This window comes from Athene noctua, chromosome 9 (assembly GCF_965140245.1).
Source record: "Athene noctua chromosome 9, bAthNoc1.hap1.1, whole genome shotgun sequence".
Taxonomy (NCBI): Eukaryota; Metazoa; Chordata; class Aves; order Strigiformes; family Strigidae; genus Athene; species Athene noctua.
The window spans coordinates 23,434,878-23,456,176 of record NC_134045.1 but is presented as its reverse complement, the minus strand read 5'-3'; positions in this window follow the sequence as shown (position 1 = coordinate 23,456,176).

Here is a 21,299-nt window from a genome sequence, read left to right as displayed (position 1 = left end):
AACAATAAAGGAATTTGGTTGCCTTCTAAAAGGGCCCTGTTGAGAAAGGGAATTTGACATTTCCTTGGTAAACTAAAAAAGTATAATTTGAAGTTATTATAGTTCATATGCTATGAATTAGGTTACCTTTAAATAGCTATAAGCATCTTAGCTAATTATAGAATGGTTTGGGTTGGAAGGGACCTTAAAGACCATCTAGTCCCAACCCCCTGCCCTGGGCAGGGACACCTTCCACTAGCCCAGGTTGCCCAAAGCCCCGTCCAACCTGGCCTTGAACACTGCCAGGGAGGGGGCAGCCACAGCTGCTCTGGGCAACCTCTGCCAGGGCCTCACCACCCGCACAGGATTTCTTTCTTGTATCTAATCTAAATTGACATTTCAAATTGAAAAATAAACCATATTTTTCTGAGAAATGTAGCCACTAAACATACTTTTTTTTTACCATTCAGAGTGGAATGGTTGAGGTTTGTTCAAGAAAAACTGGCAAAAACTGACAGTTGTTGGATGTTGTTTTGCCAGTTTGTACCCAACGGTAAAATTTCTCTTAATATTAAAAGGATATGAAATGTGATCTGTCTCTAAAATTGAAATGGGGAAAAGCCCAGAAACTCCAAAATGAAGGGTCACTATGGAATGATTTAGGCGATCTGGTTTCACTTGAACCACGAATTTGTGAAATATTGAACTTCTATTGAACTGTTGAAATATCCTCACTTCTTTTAAGGTATTTATTAAGTAGGCAGAATGCCTTTACAACAAACAGCAACACCGAATCCTGATATCCTTACAAAGGCCTGAAGCAGAACCCATACACCTTTTGTGGTTATAACAAGCCTTTTGAAATCAAGGGGATGCTCCTTTAGTTTGTCCCATTTTTAGATCTCAGCTGAGGCTACTGATGATTAGGTAACTCTGAAGGTCAGCATCCTGGAAAAACTGCTGTAAGGAGGAGGACTACCTAATCTCCTTTTGTTGATACGTGGTTTGGTTTCTGGAAGGGGAGCTGACAGAGTTTACTGCTTGTCTGTTGATGTCATAGGAACAGAAACACAATGACCTCTTTGCCTATATATGTACTGAGAATATAGGAATTGTTTGAAGGTAGTGAACATGTATGCATGGCATCCAGTAGACAGAATTTTAAATTTTATAGCAAGTTACTAGGCAGCTTTTAAACATTCCACTATTTGTGGATACATTCATTTTCTAGGCACTATAAGATGATAAAAAGATCGGGATTCTTCTTTATAGCCTCAACTCTTTGACCCATTCTGGCTGTATATCTTGATGTCTGGAAGTGTGAAAAGATTCAAGGCAGAATATTTTCATCCTAGGTCAACTCTCTCCAGTACCTAATGCATACAAAGGACGCCTTCAGGAGATTTCGCACACACTGGAGAGTGATATTGGAAAGTATATGCTTATGACAGCTCTAAATGTAACATTTGTCACTGAGAATCCTTCCCAGCTGTACACTATTTTCTGTTGCCTTTCAAAAGAAGAGAAGGAAAAGAAATTCTCAAATGACCAACCCAAGATGGCACTAATGGTTTCCTCTCCCCTGGGTTTCATGAGAGCAACTACTGTTGAAGTTACCTATGTAACTGTGTTAGCCATAAGTATTAATCAATATTTGTCCATCTGAACCAAAAATAAATTAATAGTGGCCTTTATAATAGAAACCTGTCTCCCATTAGATACCTTTTTTATCTTATTTTTGTCATCCACTGATAGTAATGGATATTTATGTCCACAGTTTTCTTTGCATTTTTCACCACCCATCTTTTGCCCCTATTCATTCATAATAACATGATTATTAGTCACAATAATAGCTGGAGTAACTGATTGTGCTGCTGGAATGGAAGCTATACCGATTTTTCTGTAATGAGCTGCCTTTATTTTTTTTTTTTTTTTCTCAAGGCTGTAAGTGAGCCATGAAATAGCTAAGAGTGAGGCAGCAGAAGGTCATAATTTGGCAAAGCTTTTTATTTTTAAAGAAATATTGATACAGGGGAATTGATTGTTTTGAAGTTCAAATGAGACAACAGGCACATTTTTGTTTGTTTTTTTCTTTTGGATGAATTTTATGTCTCGGCCTAATAATGGCTTTTCTTTTTCCTCAGATAAGAAAAATCTACTTTTTCAGCCTGAAATGCTGTAGGTTGCTTTAAAAATAAAATGCACGTCTGTGGAAGTAAATTTTTGGGGGAAGAGATGAATGGAATTCTTATGTGATATTAGTAAAAAGTAAATTTGGAAACAGGAGAGATACCTGTCTTTAAACATAGTTGGACAGCCAGCAGTTTGGCAGGGCAAGGCTCTGAAACCCAGGAAGCCTTGGGAAGGTGTTTAACCTTACTCTTTCAGTATCTCTAGAAACCTCTGATTCCTTTGTTCTCCCTTTAGAGAGGAACTGCAAAGTTTACGCATTTAGACTTTGGTAGAGCAGCCTCAGGTGGACAATGCTGGGTTGGTTTAGTACTTTCATTATGCGAGGGAGGATACACAAATCTCTATGCCCTGGTTCTAATCAGTAGGGCTGGAGTGTGTGAGGTGGGTTGCTGATAGCAGCTGCAGCCACACCTGGTGCTCTGTGGTATTACACATTTATTATATCTTTTTTTTTGGTCTCTTCTTTAAACGGAACTTCTGTTATGCTTTAGTGAATCCTATAGCTGTAAAAGTTACCAGCTAGGCATTACTAAAACATGGAAATGAAATTTCTCAGCTGGCCGAAGCGGTCACAGCTTCTGTGAAGCTGTGTCTGTTTGTATGAGCTACGTGTTTGTGGGCAAACTGCAGGGGCAGAGCAAGCATGTTATGAGCTAGTCGGTTCTCAACAACCCATACTGAGAGGTTTATGAAGGGAAGGGTAAAGAGAATTCTGTGTCTCAGCAAGGTTGAATCCTGCTGAGATGCCCAGTAAAACAGGATTTATGTTTTTTTTACTTAAGCACGAACAAAATTTTTGAAATAGCAAAAATATCAAAGGCAACTTTCAATTTGGAATCATGCTTTTCTCCATGACTAAACTGGCAAACAATGTGATGATAATTGGATGAAGGATAAGTTGCACTTAAACACCACTCGACGTTTCCTTTAGCAAAAGAACCTGTCATGGACACATTGTGAAAGTAAAGCATCTAATCTGATAAGTATAGCCTATTTCAGACATAGGAAAAATACAGCAATTAGACAATAAACCACATGTGTTCACACCATGAAATGTACCTGATTGGTACAGGAAAGGCTGAATGTACCTAAATAATTGTTAAGAAAAAAGAAAGAACATTAGATTTGTGTTTTGTAATGCTTGCAGTCCAGGCTGAATAATAAACAGCTGCCATTCTAAAATACTGCTGGTACATTACAGCATATTTTATGTCCATTCAATTAGAACTGTATTAGACTGTGTGCCTGGATCACATATCGACAGATAGATTTGTACTCAGTTGGGAAAGTTATTCCTGATTTTCATGAATACTTTTCCTGTACCTTATGTTACATCAGAAAAACAAAAGGATATCCAACAGATTGTTTATTATTTTGTATTCTTCTTGATGCTTAAACCATTGTTTTGTTTTGGGTTTCTTTGGGGGGGGGTGGGGGGGTGGCTGAGAGACAACTTGTAAAAACAGGTCCTGAAAGAAATAGGCCTGCAAGAAACACTTGTCTCCCTCATCTGAGTGGGGTGGGGTGGGGGTGGGGGTGAGATAGTGCTATGTATAATTTTTATTGATTTCAGTAATTAGAATCATAGAATGATTTGGGTTGGAAGGGACCTTAAAGACCATCTAGTCCCAACCCCCTGCCCTGGGCAGGGACACCTTCCACTAGCCCAGGTTGCCCAAAGCCCCGTCCAACCTGGCCTTGAACACTGCCAGGGAGGGGGCAGCCACAGCTGCTCTGGGCAACCTCTGCCAGGGCCTCACCGCCCTCACAGGGAAGAATTTCTTCCTTATATCTAATCTGAATCTGCCCTCTTTTAGTTTATAACCCCTACTCCTCATCCTATCCCTACACCCCTGATGACGAGTCCCTCCCCACCTTTCCTGCAGCCCCTTTCAGTACTGGGAGGCCACTCTTATGTCTCCCCGGAGCCTTCTCTTCTCCAGTTGAACCCCCCAACTCTCTCAGCCTGTCCTCACAGGGGGGGCTCCAGCCCCTGAGCATCTCCGTGGCCTCCTCTGGCCCCACTCGAGCAGGTCCGTGTCCTTCTGCTGTTGGTGCCCCAGAGCTGGACCCAGCCCTGCAGGGGGGTCTCACGAGAGTGGAGCAGAGGGGAGAATCCCCCCCTCGTCCTGCTGCCCACCCTGCTCTGGGTGCAGCCCAGCACACGGTTGGCTTTCTGGGCTGTAAGCGGCCATTGCTGGCTCACAGTCAGTTCTTCCATCCACTCATACCCCCAAGTCCTTCTCCACAGGGCTGCTCCCAATCCACTCCTCACCCAGCCTGTATTTGTGCTGGGGATTGCCCCAGCCCATGTGCAGGACCTTGCCCTTGGCCCTGTTGAACTCCATGAGGTTCACATGTGCCGCCTCTCCAGCCTGTCCAGGTCCCTCTGTACGGCCCATCCCTTCCCTCCAGCGTGTCGGTCCCACCACACGGCTCAGTGTCACCGACAAACTTGCTGAGGGTGCCTCGATCCCTCTGTCCATGTCGCCAACAAAGATGTTAAACAGCGCCGGTTCCAACATGACCCCTGAGGACGCCACTCGTCACCGCTCTCCACTGGGACATCGAGCTGCTGAGCACAACTCTGAGTGCGACCATCCAGCCAGTTCCTTATCAGTTGAGTGATCCTTCTGTCAAACCCATGTCTCTCCAATTAAGAGACAAGGATGCCATGTGGGCCAGTGACAGATGCTTTGCACATGTCCAGGTAGATGACATTACTTCTTCTTCTCTTATCTACCAACACCGTACCCTGTCATAGAAGGCCACCAAATTTGTCAGTTACAATTTGCCCTTAGTGAAGCCATGTTGGCTGTCACCAATCACCTCCTTATTTTCCCCGTGCCCTAGCAGTTTCCAGAAAGATCTGCTCCATGATCTTGCCAGGCACAGAGGTGAGACTGTAGTTCCCCAAGTCTTTTTTTCCCTTTTTAAAAATGGGGGCTATATTTCCCCTTTTCCAGTCAGTGGGAACTTCACCAGACTGCCATGACTTTTCAAATATGATGGATTGTGTCTCAGCCACTTCATCTTCCAGTTCACTCAGGACTGGCAGATGCATCTCATCAGGTCCCATGGACTTGTGCACCTTCCGGTTCTTTAGATGGTCTCAAACCTGACCTTCTCCTACAGTGGGCAGTTCTTAATTAGTATACATAATGAAATCATCCTGGTTTTCCTTACTGTCCTATTTTGAAATCTTAGTTTAAGGGAAGCCTTTGGGAATTATGGTCAGTGAAAGGTGATGGGAATTTTATCTAAGGTATCCTGAACCGAGTATCTTGCCTAGAGATGCAGCAGACCTCTCACTTTCGATTTGAACACCTGTGAACATCTCCCAGGCTTGTCAGACCCAAGTATCTCAGTTCTTGAGAGCTGCTGGTTATATTCAGTGTTAGGCAATGCATGTGCTGTGGGGCTAATTACAAAATCTGCAGACTGAAGTGAATGACAGTTATCTGTCATGGGAAAGAAAAAAGAACATGACACATGCAAAAAATTAATTTAGAAAACCTAAAAGAGGGGTAAAATATGAAATAAGATATACTGGAGACACAGTTGTTCAGAAATTTCCCAAAAGAGAACCCTTTCTTTTTGCAAAAAGTGTTACCTGAATTTTTTTTACTCTTGGAAGATTTTTCCTGTGAGCCAGTTATCTGCCTTTTTAAAATCCGTATGAAAACTATTTGCCGTGTATAAATTTTGACCATTAATACCATGACGTGAATCTGTTACCACTACTGACACATCCAAATACAGAGATCAACTTCCAGTTTAAGAAAATGGAGGATCAATTTAGAGAGAGCTGAGCCACCCAGTACACTGAGCTTTGTGCCACTGGGCTACTGAGGAAACTGTGGTTCCTTAAGAGCTATTGATTGATAGGTTGTTCTAAGTTGTGATGTGCTGGATATGTCCCACAAATGGGAGTATTTTGCAATCCCACTTAGTTTCGATGTATTTTGTTTAGAAGGCCCAGCTGAAATGTTTGAGTTAAAAAGGATATTTTTTTTTTTGGAAGATTGGAATGCTGACAAATTTCTGCTTTTCCTTGAAAAGGACTTGGTACATTTTAGGACAGCTGGTTTGTTGGCTGGTGCACTGATGCCAAAATATAAATGTAAGTAACAGTTGTGTCTATCTTTGTTTTAAGATGGCTTTTTCCCAAACACCAGGAAATCTCCAGAAGACCACACCCTTCTAACTACTGCCCCTGTGCCTGAATTTCCTTGTTCTTCTCTTGAAAAACCTTCTTTTCAAAGATTGTTACTATATTGGAGATGCAGAAAGCCCTAATGATCATTTTTGGGGGGCACACTTCAGCTGTTCATGCGGAATCCTGTCCATCCTTTCTCTGCCTCATGGGTATTCCAGGTTATAGAAATGAGTCTTCAGATTTCTGGGCGTTGCGAGCATCAGGTGACATAGAGCTGATCCAGTTTTCCATTCAGAAAATGGGTCTCTTGTCTGTGCAGTGTTCCTTTTTTTTTTTTTTTTCTTCATGATTCAGTGGGAGATAATCGGTTTTCTGCATAAAGTACCTGCGTGTTTTTGAAACAAGCAAAAAATACTTTGCACACCAAAAGGCTTTGCTAATCAGTGTGTAATGTGCAATATAAAAGCATTTGCCAGCTTTTGGTCCTGGAAAATCTGAAGGCTGACAGAATTATGCCATAACTATAGGGCCTGAACAGTTTTGTTTATTTCTCTCTTTTTAATATATTTCATTAGGTTTCACATTATGCAGACATGCAGAACAAACCAGGGAAAATGGCTGGAAGCCTAAATCACCAATGAAGAGAAATGTTATCTTCCTTCTTCACTTTTTTTTTTCTGTTTTGGTTTGTTTGTGGTTTTTTTTGGTTTTTTTTTCAGAATAAACACCTTAAAGATTGTATTTTGTTAATGTCTTATTTTTCTCACTGTTCCTCCGTTTCCCTTCAGATTCCACAAAGAAATCTGTTCATTGGTAATGTTTTGTTTGTTTTTATTTATTTTTTTTTTTAACCTGGAATATATGTCTGTGCACAGCTTCATGTACTGTGTTCATTCACAGACAAATTCCACCCCTTCTCCCAGGTACCATTTCTATATCCTTAACTGCACTGTTCATAAAATTAATTTCTACTGCTATATGTATATTTTCTAATGCTATTTGCTGCAGTGATCATAGTACAATAATGCTTTCCCAATAGAAATGTTTATGGCAAACTATATTATTGTTACAGAAACAATCACTCTATTTTGATTTGTATGAGGAATTGACACATTTCCTGCAGACTATATTTTCATTTCCCTTAGATATCATGAAAGTCAAATCAAATCAAATCACCTCCAATTTATTACAGCATTTAACACCAACACAGCAGCAACACCCGCTACTCACTTTTTTGAATCTGCTTTTTAAAAGACGGTTATGTCTGTGTCCCCCTCCCCCCCTCTTTGAATAACGCAGTAACCATAAAAGAAACAAGGATTCTAGTACAGGAGGATAATTTGAACAGCTTCTTAGTCTGCTGCCTGAAAATTGGCTCCCCAGCCTATTAAAAGGAATTGGAGTCTTCCCAATGCCATTGTGTGCTCTGGGTCAGACCCGAATTTTCTGGAATATGCCATCCCTGGTGAGCAGGCAGGCTAGATTTGCATGGGAGAGTTTCATTTACTGTGGCTTAACCATATTGTTTGTCAAGTTTAATATTTTTTCCTACATTTTGATATGTTTGAAGTGTTTATCAGAACAAACTTACAAATTAAATTTTATCAGTCTTTCAAATGCCAAGACTTTTTGTGCTTTCTCTGCACATGTATACAGAATAAAACGACTGCGGCGAGCGATGCTGGGAGACGAGCCAGATTATAGCTTTGATTAATACTTTGAACCCATTCCTAGATTAAAAATACATATATGTATATACGAAAACGTTAAATAATAAACTTTTTTCCTGGCTGAGATGATGTGTTTAGCATTTTATTCTCATCTGTTTGAGGGCTACTGGCTTGATTTCTGAGGTTAGATTTTGAATGCTGCATTTCTCAGGCCACGGAAACATGAATGGTATTTTAGTTGATGAGCTACAGGAAAATGTATTTGCAGCTGTACTAGAATGGTTATAGCAGCAACACAGGTTATTATTCATGTGGTCCGGTGGTGATGTGGTAAACATGACTATATGTTACTGTGCAGCAATCTTTTTTGTCAGTGTAGTTAGCTTGGAGACATTAAATACTCCCTGCAAAAATAATATGTGGCATTTCACAGCAACTAATCAAACTTGCATGACTTGTATCAGCACTACAGCTTATCTTAGCTTTCTTTCTAGCTGAAATGCTTAGTCATATTATGACTTTTATACTAAGGCAACCAAGAGAGGAAAGCTTGTGGTCTATATGTACGCAATAGTATGTGGCTTGTTGAGGGAACTTGCTGGCACAGGACATCACCTGCCATTGGATGGATTTAAACAGAAGATTAGAGTGTTATATGAGAACAGCTTTAGAGCAGAAATTATCGTATTTCGTGTGGCATAGTATAAGCAGGTAACGTGTACAGCGAATTACAGAGGTGAGCAAGTGCTGTCTTAATGCAGGACCAAGGTGGAGAGATTTTCCACCTCTGAGTCATGCATCAGAAGCTATTTTTGGAGTTGGAATATTAGATGTGACAGGCTCTTATCAGAAAGATTGGGCAGTAAGGCCATCACTTGGAATATACTGTTGCACAACAGACACTTTCCTTTATTAGATACTCTGGCTAAGCAGCGCTGTTATCCTTAACAAAGGATGCTGATTAATGTCACATAGGGGGAATGTTTATGCATAACTGTCTGTACAGTCAGCTGTAGCCCAGGTGACTCGGAGGTGCCTGGTGCTGGCAGCACACAAACTTTACAACTTCCGTTCTGTACTTTTGAAATGTTAAAATATTAGACAAATCCAACTAACGCAAGGAGCTCACAGATTTAATATGAAGCCTGAAACACTTGCAAGAAAGAAACCAACAATATTATTTTTTCACTGATAAGATCCCCAAATCCCTTGCAGTTGAAAAATTACAGAGGATTTAAAAGATTTCATACTCTAGGTTATAAATTGACAGCGAGCCAGTCACAGTGAGAAGTTCTGTCTTACAGGGACACTGAACCACTATTACTTCAAGCTTTCTAACTCTCTGCAACTTGAGTCTTGACAGATGACTGCAAAGAGAAGCCAGAAATGTCACTTGTTCCACCCCCTATCATGGTTTAGTTATTTACTTAAATGCTTCCTGCACCATCCTTCCAGAGAGATGGAAGAATAATGAAAATGGAAAGGAAATCTTTCTTGAAAACACAGTGAGCTGCTCCTGAGAATCTGCTTCACTGAAGCACAAAGGTGATTCCTGAGGGAGAAAAACTGTTAGCTACATTGTAGGGGAAACCACAGAAAAGAGGGTGTTCTGCCTGCTGGGCTGCAGTAGCACAGACTTTGGGCTAGGCAAGCAGAGTGTAGTCAATCCTACGGGCTGAGTCCAGTCTAAAACTCAGCAGCCACTAAAGGAGATGCTCCCACTAAGAGTTCTTGGTGCACCCCTTCTGCCCATCAGGGCTTGTGTGTTTACATGGTGAAATGCTGGGGTTTCAACCCCAAGCCCCAAATTAATGTTGACATATGGGTGATTCCCACAGCCCTTCCCAAAGGGGGGGTGAGTTTGCCTTTGGGCTTCCCTCTGGGGTACGGCCGGCCTGGCAGGGAGAGCCATTGGGTAAAGGAGCCCCGGGTGTCCTGCACTGGGTGGACGGGGGTCAGGTGTCCCACTGAGGGATGAAAGCTGGGACCCCTTGCAGGCAGGGGCAGTGTCTGTGTGTGAGGGGGATGCCCTGTGCAGAGTTCCCTGTTGGGGAAGGACCTCCCGCCTCCCTGGGACTGGGCTCCAGTCAGGTCTGGCTTTTGTAAAAGCGGGCTGTGGAGAGATTCAGTGTGTGGCTTCCTTGGTCTTATGTGTTTGGCTTGTTGACTGGGTTGTCTCCCGTCCCTTCTATGGGAGACTGCATGTCACCATTTCTTCCACCCATTGTTGGTCGTGCGGTGTCGTTGTTGGGGTCAGTGGGATTGATGTCGATTATGTATAACCTGATTGACTTCTTTGTACCCCCAGTGCTCACCCATGGACTGACCCTTTGGCATCAAATACAATTTGGTTATTGGTTCATCTTTATGCTGGCTGTGTCCTTTATGCTAGGCCTGATAATTGGCAAAACACATGGTGATATCATCTAGTTGAAAACCAACCCTAACCTGTCGTGGTGGCTGTGGTTTTATGAGTGCTAGTGCCAGCAAAAGGGGAAAACAACACAGAGCCAGCAGCAGAGAAAGGAACACTCCTGTTGGGGCTGCAGAGGTTAGTTTACTTTGTGCAAGTGCACCAGCTGACTGCTCCCACAGAACTGCCTCGGAGGAGGTATTCTGTCCCTGTTGCTCAGCCTGTGCATCCTGAGTTGTGCCATTCAGTTACACTGCACAGAGCCCAAAGGGCTTTGAGCTCACAGCAAACAAATGTCATTGGCATTTTTATATTAGTGGCCAAGATCTGTAGTAAACAGAGAGGAAGTTTCTAAGAATAAACACTGTAGCTAACTTTCATGCACGTCTCCTTTTCAGTTCATTCATTTCAGGTCCCAGTAAGTAGAACAGGTCTCTTCTAAAGGTTTTTGCAGAAATGTAGACTTTAAAAATTCCTTTCAGGCCCTTTATTCCTTGAAATAACATCATCCCCCAATCAAATTAAATGGGTCCATCAACTGCAGACCCTAAGCAAGAGCTCAGGTGGAGGTAAGCTGTAGTCATTACCCTGAAATGAAAGCAGCTGTGCTGACTTGCACCAGCTGAGAATCTAGTGAGGTGCGTAGAAATAGTTTCTTTAATTTAGGCAGTATCTGGGATAGAAAAAAAATCACTTCCCTGGAGACAGCCTAGAAACTCACACTAGGATCATTTCTTGCTGTAAGTGCAGCGAGCTATTCTATACTGCCTCTCAGCTGCAGTCCCTAAAGCACAGCGAGATCTTCAGCAAGGTCTCTGGTGTGTTGAGTCAACATATCAGAACTCGTGGGTATGTTCAAGAAAGCATAACTTAATGATGCAAAACTGCTAAGTTCTGCATTTATGAAAAAGGGAATGCTAATTTAATGAGTGTGTGTCTCATATAACTAGTTTCCTCCATGTTTTTTTTTTTTTTCTATTGATATTAGTTACACTCTAACTGCCTTCTTAAGCTTGTTCTTAATGTAAGTTCATCAGCATGGCTTTATTCATAAATGTTTTGTATTTAGCTATTTCATATGAATATAGAAAACAAATGTAGGCCTCCCCTGAGGAAAATAAGAGCATTATTTTGTCTAAAATATTTTTTTTCCACGTGGATTGCTACCCACATGCAACAGCTCAGCTGACTCAGGGTTTCAAGACCTTCATAAGGGTTTTCAGCATAGCCCATGTGTGTAAATGCTTTCCAGAGCTTAATCAAGGCCTCTTAAGTGTTTTCCCCTGATTGAAAAGAGAAAACACATGGATCAGCCACCTGAAATCTATTAATATTTTGTGGAGGGTAATGCTTCTGGTGTAGTTAATAGTCTGCAGAGATGATAGGAGGTTATGGATGTTGTAGCAGGATGAAAGTGCTACAGAGCTGGAGTGAAATGCTTAGCTAGTAATTCTTCTCATAAAGACACATTTTCTCTAGGAAGTGTCTGTGCTATTCTTGGATTTAACACTTTTGTTTCCTGTTACTGAAGGTCTCAGAAAAGCAAGTATTTGGGGTGTGGATTTCTTACCTAGCTCTCCATTAAAGGTGAGTGAGATGCTAACTCATAGCCTTTACATATTGCCAAGTCTGTAGCTGATCACTGAAATCAGAAAGCTGAAGTCGGGGGTGAGGGCTAAAATACTGATTAGCCCTTTAACTGCATTATTTTTCTCTCATTTTGCTCAGCTTTTTCTGAAGTGTTTTTTTTTTTTTCTTGGGAGTACAAAAGATAAAGTTACTTATGGATAATTCATGAACTAGAGACTGAATTATTTGGATTAAAGGTTTAAAGTTTTTCTAAACACTTTAATGAAATGAGCAAATAATATATAGGTATTTTTCTTCCTCATGTCAATCATTCTCAAACTATGTTAGCAACTTAAATTTTTTTTTTTACATCTTAATGACATCTCATTATTCCATTAATGGTGTGCAGCAGGATTATCTCTATTTATTTTCCATTAGTGCTTATGCATCTTGGTATGCTTGAACAAGCATTAGAAAGTTAAGCTTCATTTTTCCTTGGAAATATGGGAGAACTGAAGCTTCTTACAGCCATTTTCTCAGTATGCATATTTAAATGTTAAGTTCTAATTTTTGTTTTCTATTCCTGTAAACTTTATTGTTTTAATTTTCCAATAACTGAGTGATTGAAAATTTTGTGGGAGTAAGAGCTGGTATCTACCAGGCTCCAGGGCAGAGTTTTTAAAGTGACGTGAATGGATATTCCTCCACTGATCACTAGAGCTCTGCTCACTTATACTGGGAAAGAATCTGGCTCCACAGGCTCAGTGAAGCTGTAAATATCTTGTAAGTCCTTACAATCTGCTGAAGTAGGTTATCTTTATTAGTTATGTCTGTAGAACATTTCTATTAGGAAAAGGTGGAATAAAATCACTAAGTTTACTTAGACAATAAAAAATGGAGCATGTTTTGTTTTGCATTTATCATTGAAGAAGGTTCTGGAATCCTATCTTAGCCATGTAGTGTTTTCCCTTGTGATCCTCCTGAACAAGTGTTTTCCCAACTTGGTGCAAGACCTGACAAGATCAAAAAGCTTCTGGAACAGGTGTGTGAATTGGAGTCAGTGTTTTCCACTGGAAAATATTTTCTGAATTGTGAATGAATATCTATTCAGAAACAATTGTGCTAATGCATCTAGCACAAGGAACCAGAGGTGTTGAATATATCGTGTGACCATTTCAACTTGGCAGTACTAATTGATGCTAAAGATTGTCATGCAAGGAAATCTGAGCCAGACAGTGACCTGATCTGTCCTGTTGTCACTAAAGCAAAGTAACTTGTCACTTTAGGGCTGGTGGCTTTTCCAGTACTTTAATAATGAAATATGACACTCAATGAATGGTTTCCCTACATGTGGTTCCTGTTTCTTTCATGCTTTTATCACTGTTATTCGCTGTTTTGGTGGATTTTCTTCTCCATAGTGACAAATCTTACTGTGTGATACAAATTAAAACCTGTGAAATGATTTCAATATCTTTTAAATGGAGACTTAATCCAGAGAAGATGTTTTTAAATCTCAGCTGGTTTCTATTTCTGGAGGATGGTACTACATTTTGATTCATGAGGAAATCCTCTGCTTGAGGCAGGAACTGAAGCCGATGGTGGATGTGTTGGTTAGTCCAAAGCAGTGTGTTTCAACAAAACCTTCTTCATCTTTGCTGATTACAAACTGTTTGTCGGATTAAATAAAAATTGCTGCTTTCGAAATATAAAGTCCTGTATGGGTTGGGACTGTGCTACTAGAAATTTCTCTCTTCTCTTGTGTTGCAAGCATAGCAATGGGTAGAGACACTTGTGTTGGTTCACTACAGGTTTTGCCCAGAAGGTTAAGAAGCTTCAGCTGTTAAGTAGGCTTTCATCTTGATTTGCAAAAGTCCAGGCCTGGTGATGTCCCTGTTTGTACTGGATCCTATGAGCTAGGTCTTTGAAAGAAAACTAATATATATGGTCAAGATGAGCTATATGTCCTGCAGGTGAGTTAAATCATTGACTTTGAGCAAGAACACAGTCTTTCAGGTGAGGGCGGCTTCTTTAAATTGTTCACATAGGACTTAAGGCTTTTATAAGTTATGTTAGGCTTTTATAAAATTAGGTTAATGAGTGGTAAGTATTCAGTGGTACTGTTATAGGAAATCAGTAGAACACGGGTTTTGTTCTTTTTTTTTTAAAAAATCTTTGAGCTTTTTTTCCAATTACTTTAAAATTTCTCAGACTGACCTTCTTTCCCCTCCCTGTGTTACACAGTGCACTTCCTGCAAGCTAACTAGACAGTCATTTGCTTTAGCCCTGCCGATTTGTGGTATTTCTATTTTGTGTGTTAGCTGTGAGGTTCCTGTGATGCTTGGAAAAGAACACACCTTATTTATTCCGTACATTTATCAAATGAAGCCTGACGTGAAATCATTGGGTTTGACAAAAGATTTATGGTGGTTTCAGTTGGCTTTGCATTAGCCCCATGATATTCTGTGACACTGTGTTGAACAGAATTGGTTAAAGAGACTTTTTTTTAAGGCCTTCTGTCCCATCAGGTTTGTAAAAAAGTTCTTAGAATATTTGCAGCCTGACCCCTCTAACCCCTATGAAATTTATGCATGTAGTATAATATTTTTATGTCTGTCTTTCTAACTTCTGCAAAGCAAGTTCTATAAAAATCTACTGCTAGTCTTTCTGCTCCCCATCTTGGCACTTGACCACGTGGGTTGCTTTTCCCCCTCCTCTTCACTTTCCTGCTTCTCCTATCTCTCCAAAAATGGTCTGAAGCCTTGGAGAAATGCATTTCAGGTATGACTTCTGGCTCTAATAAAGAGGAACAAGAAGTGGTAGAGAGGGATGGAAAAGAGACAGATATAACAGACATGGAGCACATCATGCTCATTCACATTTAAGGCCTTAACCTTTGGTGACCCTTCTGAAGGAGTGGTCAGCATCATCGTTTTGACAAAAGATTCACCATCATTCTGATTCTGACCCTCTGTGAGACCTTTAAAGTTGAAGCTTGTCTAAGAATAAAATCAGAGATCTAAAACTTTTTTGAAAAAGTGTAATCCAAGATGCTTTGACCTTTAGCTTAGAGTAGCCAGATGGGACCGTTTAACAAGTGATTATAATAATGCAGCAGTCAAAAAAAAAAAAAACCCAAACAACCCACCCCTGAACGCTTTTTGATCTTGAATGTAAACTTTATGTACAAAAGCTACCCATCAGTGAGCTGTTAATATTGACTGCAGTGCTTACAAAATTTCTGTGCTATAAAACTACCTCTGTAATCCTATAGAACATGAAGAATCAATCTGATGGATAATTCCTTCTTTCGCTAGGGCTTGGACTAAAGGTCTGAATTGGCTTTCTGTACAAGAATATCAGAGTTGGGTCAAGGCAGGCTGATGTATTTTCTGATGTGTGTCATATTTCTTGTAACCTTTGGATCTAATCTGCAGCTAATTTACCTCTGAGAAAGTGAATACTTCCTTCCCTGCAGCATTATATCAATCAGAAAATACTAGAGCTTGCATTTTTATGTGACCATGTACTATAGTTGTGTCTAATATCCGATTAGAGGGACGGATAATTTGGTTTGGTGGTGACTACCTTTAAGAGCTACCTCTTCACCAGGAGGGGCAGGTGATGTTTTAGTGGGACTCAGTGGAAATTCTGGCAGAATGGAAAGCAATGTTACTGTGGGAGGTGTTGGTTATGCCAGAATTTACAATGCAAATCTAGTGGTCTAACTATTGAACTGTTCTGCATGTCTAGTCTTTTTTTCAATTTTGGATCCTTCATCTGCCTACTTACCTGCAGGTGTTTTGCTGGGGCATCAGGAACATGTCAAAACCGAAGTTGTTTCAAAACAAATTCTGCTGTGAAAATTGCAAAACTGTTGATTTCTTTACTTTCAAAATTGTAAAGCTGCAAAATATGTCCTACAACTCGGCACCTTCTGTATCAAAGAATGGTTTCAAAGACAGATGGCAAAATATAAATGCACAACAGAGCTACCTAAGGTGGTTTTTGACTGTGATACAGTAACAGAGTTGAAATAAATATGTATTCCACATAGAAATTAAGAAAAATGTTTTCCTGAACAAAAAAAAGTTGGCACTCTGTCACTACGCTGCACATGCATCAGCCAAGCCACTGTTTTCAAGAATATCTAAATGATCTAATGTTAGATTTGTCCCTCTCTCAGCTGAATTCATAAGGCAGACAGACTTCTTCACAATCTCCTTATAGGAAAGCACACTAGAAAATATGTGTAACTCTGCTGCCTTGGTGCAACATTTGAATAACTCTTCTTGACTACAGTGGAAAACAATCTCAAATTTATTGTGCATTTCAAAAGCACTCACCACATAGCTTTGCAGTATTTATTCTTTCAGTAATCAGTTGCACCACAAGTTTATTGGACCATTTTACTTTTCTCTTTCGTTGGCTCTGTTTTACGTTACCGCATTGCATTTACGTAGAGATGATTTTTACCCGTCAGTTTGCAGAAGGTCCCACACAAGTTGTAAATAAAGAGCAGGCCATAGGACATTGTGGAATAATTCTACCTTTACCTCCTGAGTAAGGAAGCCAACCTAATTAATGACTTCCCCTCCCAACTGGAGAGGTACAGAATAGTAATTTGGATACTGGCAAACCAGGGATTTATTGTCAATTCAGAAGACTGTGAGTGCCAACTCTGCAGTTCTCTACGTCTCAACTTACAACTGGGATCAATACTGCACTTGCAGCTTCCACTTGTATATTTTATTTATGGTGCACATATTTTGAAACTTTTTTTCCCTGTTGTTTCTAAAGAGTTACTGCCGCTACCTACTTTGATTTAGGCTAGCCAGAATTTACTTTGCTTTCTTTTGGAAGTGGGACAACAACTGCTAGTGATAATGGGATATGCGTTTAGGTGTACGTGCACCTTTCCTTGTCTGTAGTTAGAGGTAACAGTACATGTAAATCTGTCAGTTAAAAATGAATTTAACTTAATTTCTCCAATGTCCCTTAGCAGTTCTGTTGTCATGAACACAACCAACAAAATGGAATAAAGTCTTTGGGATGTGTGAGAAATATGCTTTGGATATATCTGGAAAATTCCAGTGAGCTTTCTGTAGGCAGCTGCAATTGATGGTCTAGAGGTACATTTAAACTGAGGTCATGGATCTGAATATCCCTTTCCTCCAGAGCTGAGCTCAGCAGCTCTCTTCAAATCTTCCACCTCTTTCCATGATGTGCTGACACTTAAAGGTTATGCTCGATGTTGTATTTACTGAGGAAGTATGTGTTAAATGATCACTAAAATGGGAAGCGTTACTTCCAAATCCTCCGTGTGCATTTTGTGTGTATGTATATACACTTATATTTGCAGATATGCTTTGGGTAGACACTGGAGGTATCCAGGCTTGCAGTGCTCTTTTTTTCAGTTACAGGTGCAATATCGCAGTAAAAATTAGTTACTCTAATGGGCAAGGGGATGAGAGAATGCATTTTTTTGTTTAATGTCTAGCATAAAAATCCCTGGTTAACTATGTATAGACAGTGGGAAAACCAGGGAATTTAAATATAGAAACCAATTGACATAAACTGTGCAGTCAAATAGCAGAATGACACTTTGAATAAAAGAGAGGAAATACTTTAAATTTTGTCTCAGTTATATTACCTAGCTATGTAGTGTGATGCTGAAGTATGTGAGTAGGGATCAAGCAGGAATCATCTACCAGTTTTGTCTTTATGGGAAGACAGAAATGAACCTGTAAACCAGTCCATTAGTCCCCTTTAATATCACACGATAAAGATTTGGAGGACCTAAAATTATTAGCAGTACTTCCGTTTCCTACTTCTCAATCTTAATTTTGCCTTAAAAAAAGCAATTAACAATTATCTAATTAACCCTTTTGCAAAACTGTTTCTTACATTTTAATTTTGTTGTGTTACTATAGTGCATTTGTATGAGGGTTTGTGTTCTCTAGTTATTGTTCTCTATTAAATACCTGTGACTTTTTGCCTGGTCAAAAAAAAAAAAAAAAAGAGTAATATCAACGAAACCAAATGGAAATCGGGCAGGTACACTTTTCATCCTTTGCAGTTAATGCATTCACATTCTCTGGATTTTGTGCTTTACTTGTGACAATGACTGTGTTCAGGGTAGCCACAATATCTCTACATCTCAGAGCTTCAAGAAAAACAGCTAGATAATTTTAATTAAATCTTTCTTTTTACCACCAGGCAAAATAGCCTGCCCCCCCATAGGGTATTTTTTGGTTTTCTGTTCTATAAACCACAGACTATCAGCTTAGCTGTTGCCTAAAAGGTAATGTGATGGAAGTCTGGCTATAGATTTGATATATTGCAGAAAGGCTGCGTTCATGAATTGTGAATAAGAGCAACAATTTTTCAGATATATATTGTCAAAGCCGTTTTCTCTCCAATAACATTGCACATAAAATGTTACAAGTGTAATGGCTATTTTACTTGCAGTTAAAAAGTGCATACAATTGTAATATATCAGCTGTTGTTAAAATGACATCTGGGAATATATGAAGGTTTTTTTCTTATCCTGTCAGACTTCTTTACTGCCAGTATTTCCTGTTAAAGGTATTAGTGTTAAAGAATTACTAGAGAGGGCAGCACCTACATACATATATGTGTGTGTATATACACACACATCTATAGGTATTTTTTCTTGACAGATCTTAGTAGCTGTATTTAATGTACGTTACTGTCTATTGAAGGACACAGTAATTTTTCTGTGGTTCAGCCTGGACCTCACTGTATATTTTCACTTGCATCTGTCAAATACAGAGTGGCCATAGCTGGCCAGTGCTCATTCTGAATAGCTGTTTGTTTCCCAGTCTCATGGAATTCAGTGGTTGATGCTTGTTGCTGCTCCGAAGATTGCAAAACTGCAGGGATCATCCTGATTCAACTCATCCAGTGAAGTCAGTTGCAGTAAAATTAATTCTTCAACTGCATTTCAAAGGTATTCTAATACAGGTTGTTAAAAGCTCTAAAGGTCTGACAAAGAAATTCAAAGTGACTTATAAAGAAAGATTCCTCTGTTATGAGCAGATAACATGCAGTCCTTGATCAGTTGAGGACAAATGCAAAGCCTTCCTTTTGCTGAGGCCAGGATTTCATCCACAGTATGGGATTTTTGAAAAGTTCTCATCATAGATGTTTGATGACTTTAACAGGAACACCAGTGTTGAAAATCCCTCTTAATATGCTGTGCATATGGCACACACAGAGCATCACGTTCCTTCTACCCATCCTTGAATAAGTCGTTGTTTATCCTTAATGCCTTATTTCTGTTTCTCCTTGATCCTGCATAGGCATCTGTACTTAGAGGCTACACACTAGAGGTTCTGAAAGGATCTGTTAGCTACTTCTACTCTGGACACAGGTTTTAGCAGGTGAACCCTTGAGAGTAGGAAACTGCATTTATTTATTTAGAAATCTGTGAAGCTCCTCACCTTAGTTTTAGGAGTACTGCCTGACACTGAGAAATGTGCTCTGGGCCTACTGGATTATATATCTGGCAGATGTTTCTCCAAACATCCCCTGCTTGACCAGCAATCCTGGACCAGCAAGCACAGTTTCTTGCGTAAGATGACTGCAACTCCCTTCTGTGATCTGGGATGGAAATGCACCTGAGCTTTCCTGATCAACTTTATTTCAGACCCTAGAAATAAGAAAGCTAAAAGCAAGAGTCTGTTATGAAAGTTAATATAATGAATATTCCTCCTTAGTCTGAAGTTGCTGCTTTGTCCTGCCTGCGTTTCCTGAGTGCTTTGCTGCAACATTACTTTATGAACTGGTTCCCTCATCAGGTTTAATGTTTGATTAGTGAGTCATTAAATGCTATGTAAGTCAAAACAGAGTGTATCCAGTTTTTTTTTTTTTCTTCCAGTAATAATTCGAAAAACATTCAGAGTATGTGTGATATACTTTTGTCATGAGCAGGACAGAGGGAATGATAGTTTCTAAAAATCAATTCTATCCAAATATTTTATAACACAATTTGTCATCCAATATTTTTAGATTGAAATTGCTAGTCTAAGGACGTTGTTATTAAATTTCTAGTATGATATTTGACAATAAGATGTAAATAGACCTTTACACTTGTCTCTTGTGAGGTGCCTTTCCTGGTTGTGCTCAGCTGAAGAATTTGACTTTCACAGGATTCAGTCCTCTGAAGAGAGAAGCAGCAGAGGTTGACATAATACTGAGACAGGGATTGACACAAGATAGTTTGTCACTGACAACATTCTTGAGCTTTAATTGTTCTTCTCCCCCTTCACCCTCTTCTTCACATCCCCCCCAACTGGTTTTCCTCATACCATCCATTCTTACTACAATCATACTGAAATTACGGAAAAATTGAGCAAAGCTATGATCAAAGGCCTGTAAGCTTTTTTTTCTCCTAAGCAGACTGTAGGCTACTTTTAATAATAAAACTACACGTGTTTCTGTCAAAAAGAGAAATTGCTATTATTTTGTGTGATGTTATTTTAGTGGTGCCACTTAAAAAGTAAGCTCTGCTGCTGAAACGCTAGCTGTGAATAGTGTTTCCTAGGCTCCAACATGTCTACCAAAGATGTACCCTTTGGGAAGCGATCAGTGGTTAACATTGAACAGTATGCTTGTTTAAACTGTAGATGACAAGCTCAAGAAAAATGATCCACTAAATCCAAATGTAGTAAAAACAAAAGAGTGCCGACGCCAACGAATGGGCATGGTGGCGTGTAACTGCATGCCTATATCGTTGATGGGTAAATGTTCCTCGGCCCCTGCTTTCTGTGGTGAAGGAAAAGTGAGGAGCCTGTGGCAGGACCAAAGATGCTGTGCTCCTGGCTTCATCTTGTGGAGCAGCAGTGGTGTCTTGGGCTGTGCTAGCTTTCATTAGCAGGGGAGAGATTAAAAGCTCTAATGACTGCGACTAATCCATAAAGTGAGAGAGCAGTATATGCTGTCCCATTATTCAAATGCTATTTCCTCTTCCTAAATAGCCAGAGGTTTTTTTCTGGATCATTTGTGGTCACTTCACTGTCCGCAGTGTTGTCCGTTTCTGTCACTGTGGTGCGGTCAGGGCGTGTTTCCCCACAAGCAGTCCAACCAAAACCGTTTGGACCAAACCCCTTGGTTTTCTTACTTCAATGGGAATAGGAGCAGCAGAATCTGGATGCATGTGGTTTGGATAGTGAATCTCAGTATAAGCATTAATAAAACATATGCAGAGTGCTAACTCGGGTCACAGAAGCCTCTGGCAAGGAAAAGAGTATATTGCCTTGCTGTAGAGGTAGTTGCTGACTTGGAGAGAAAAATC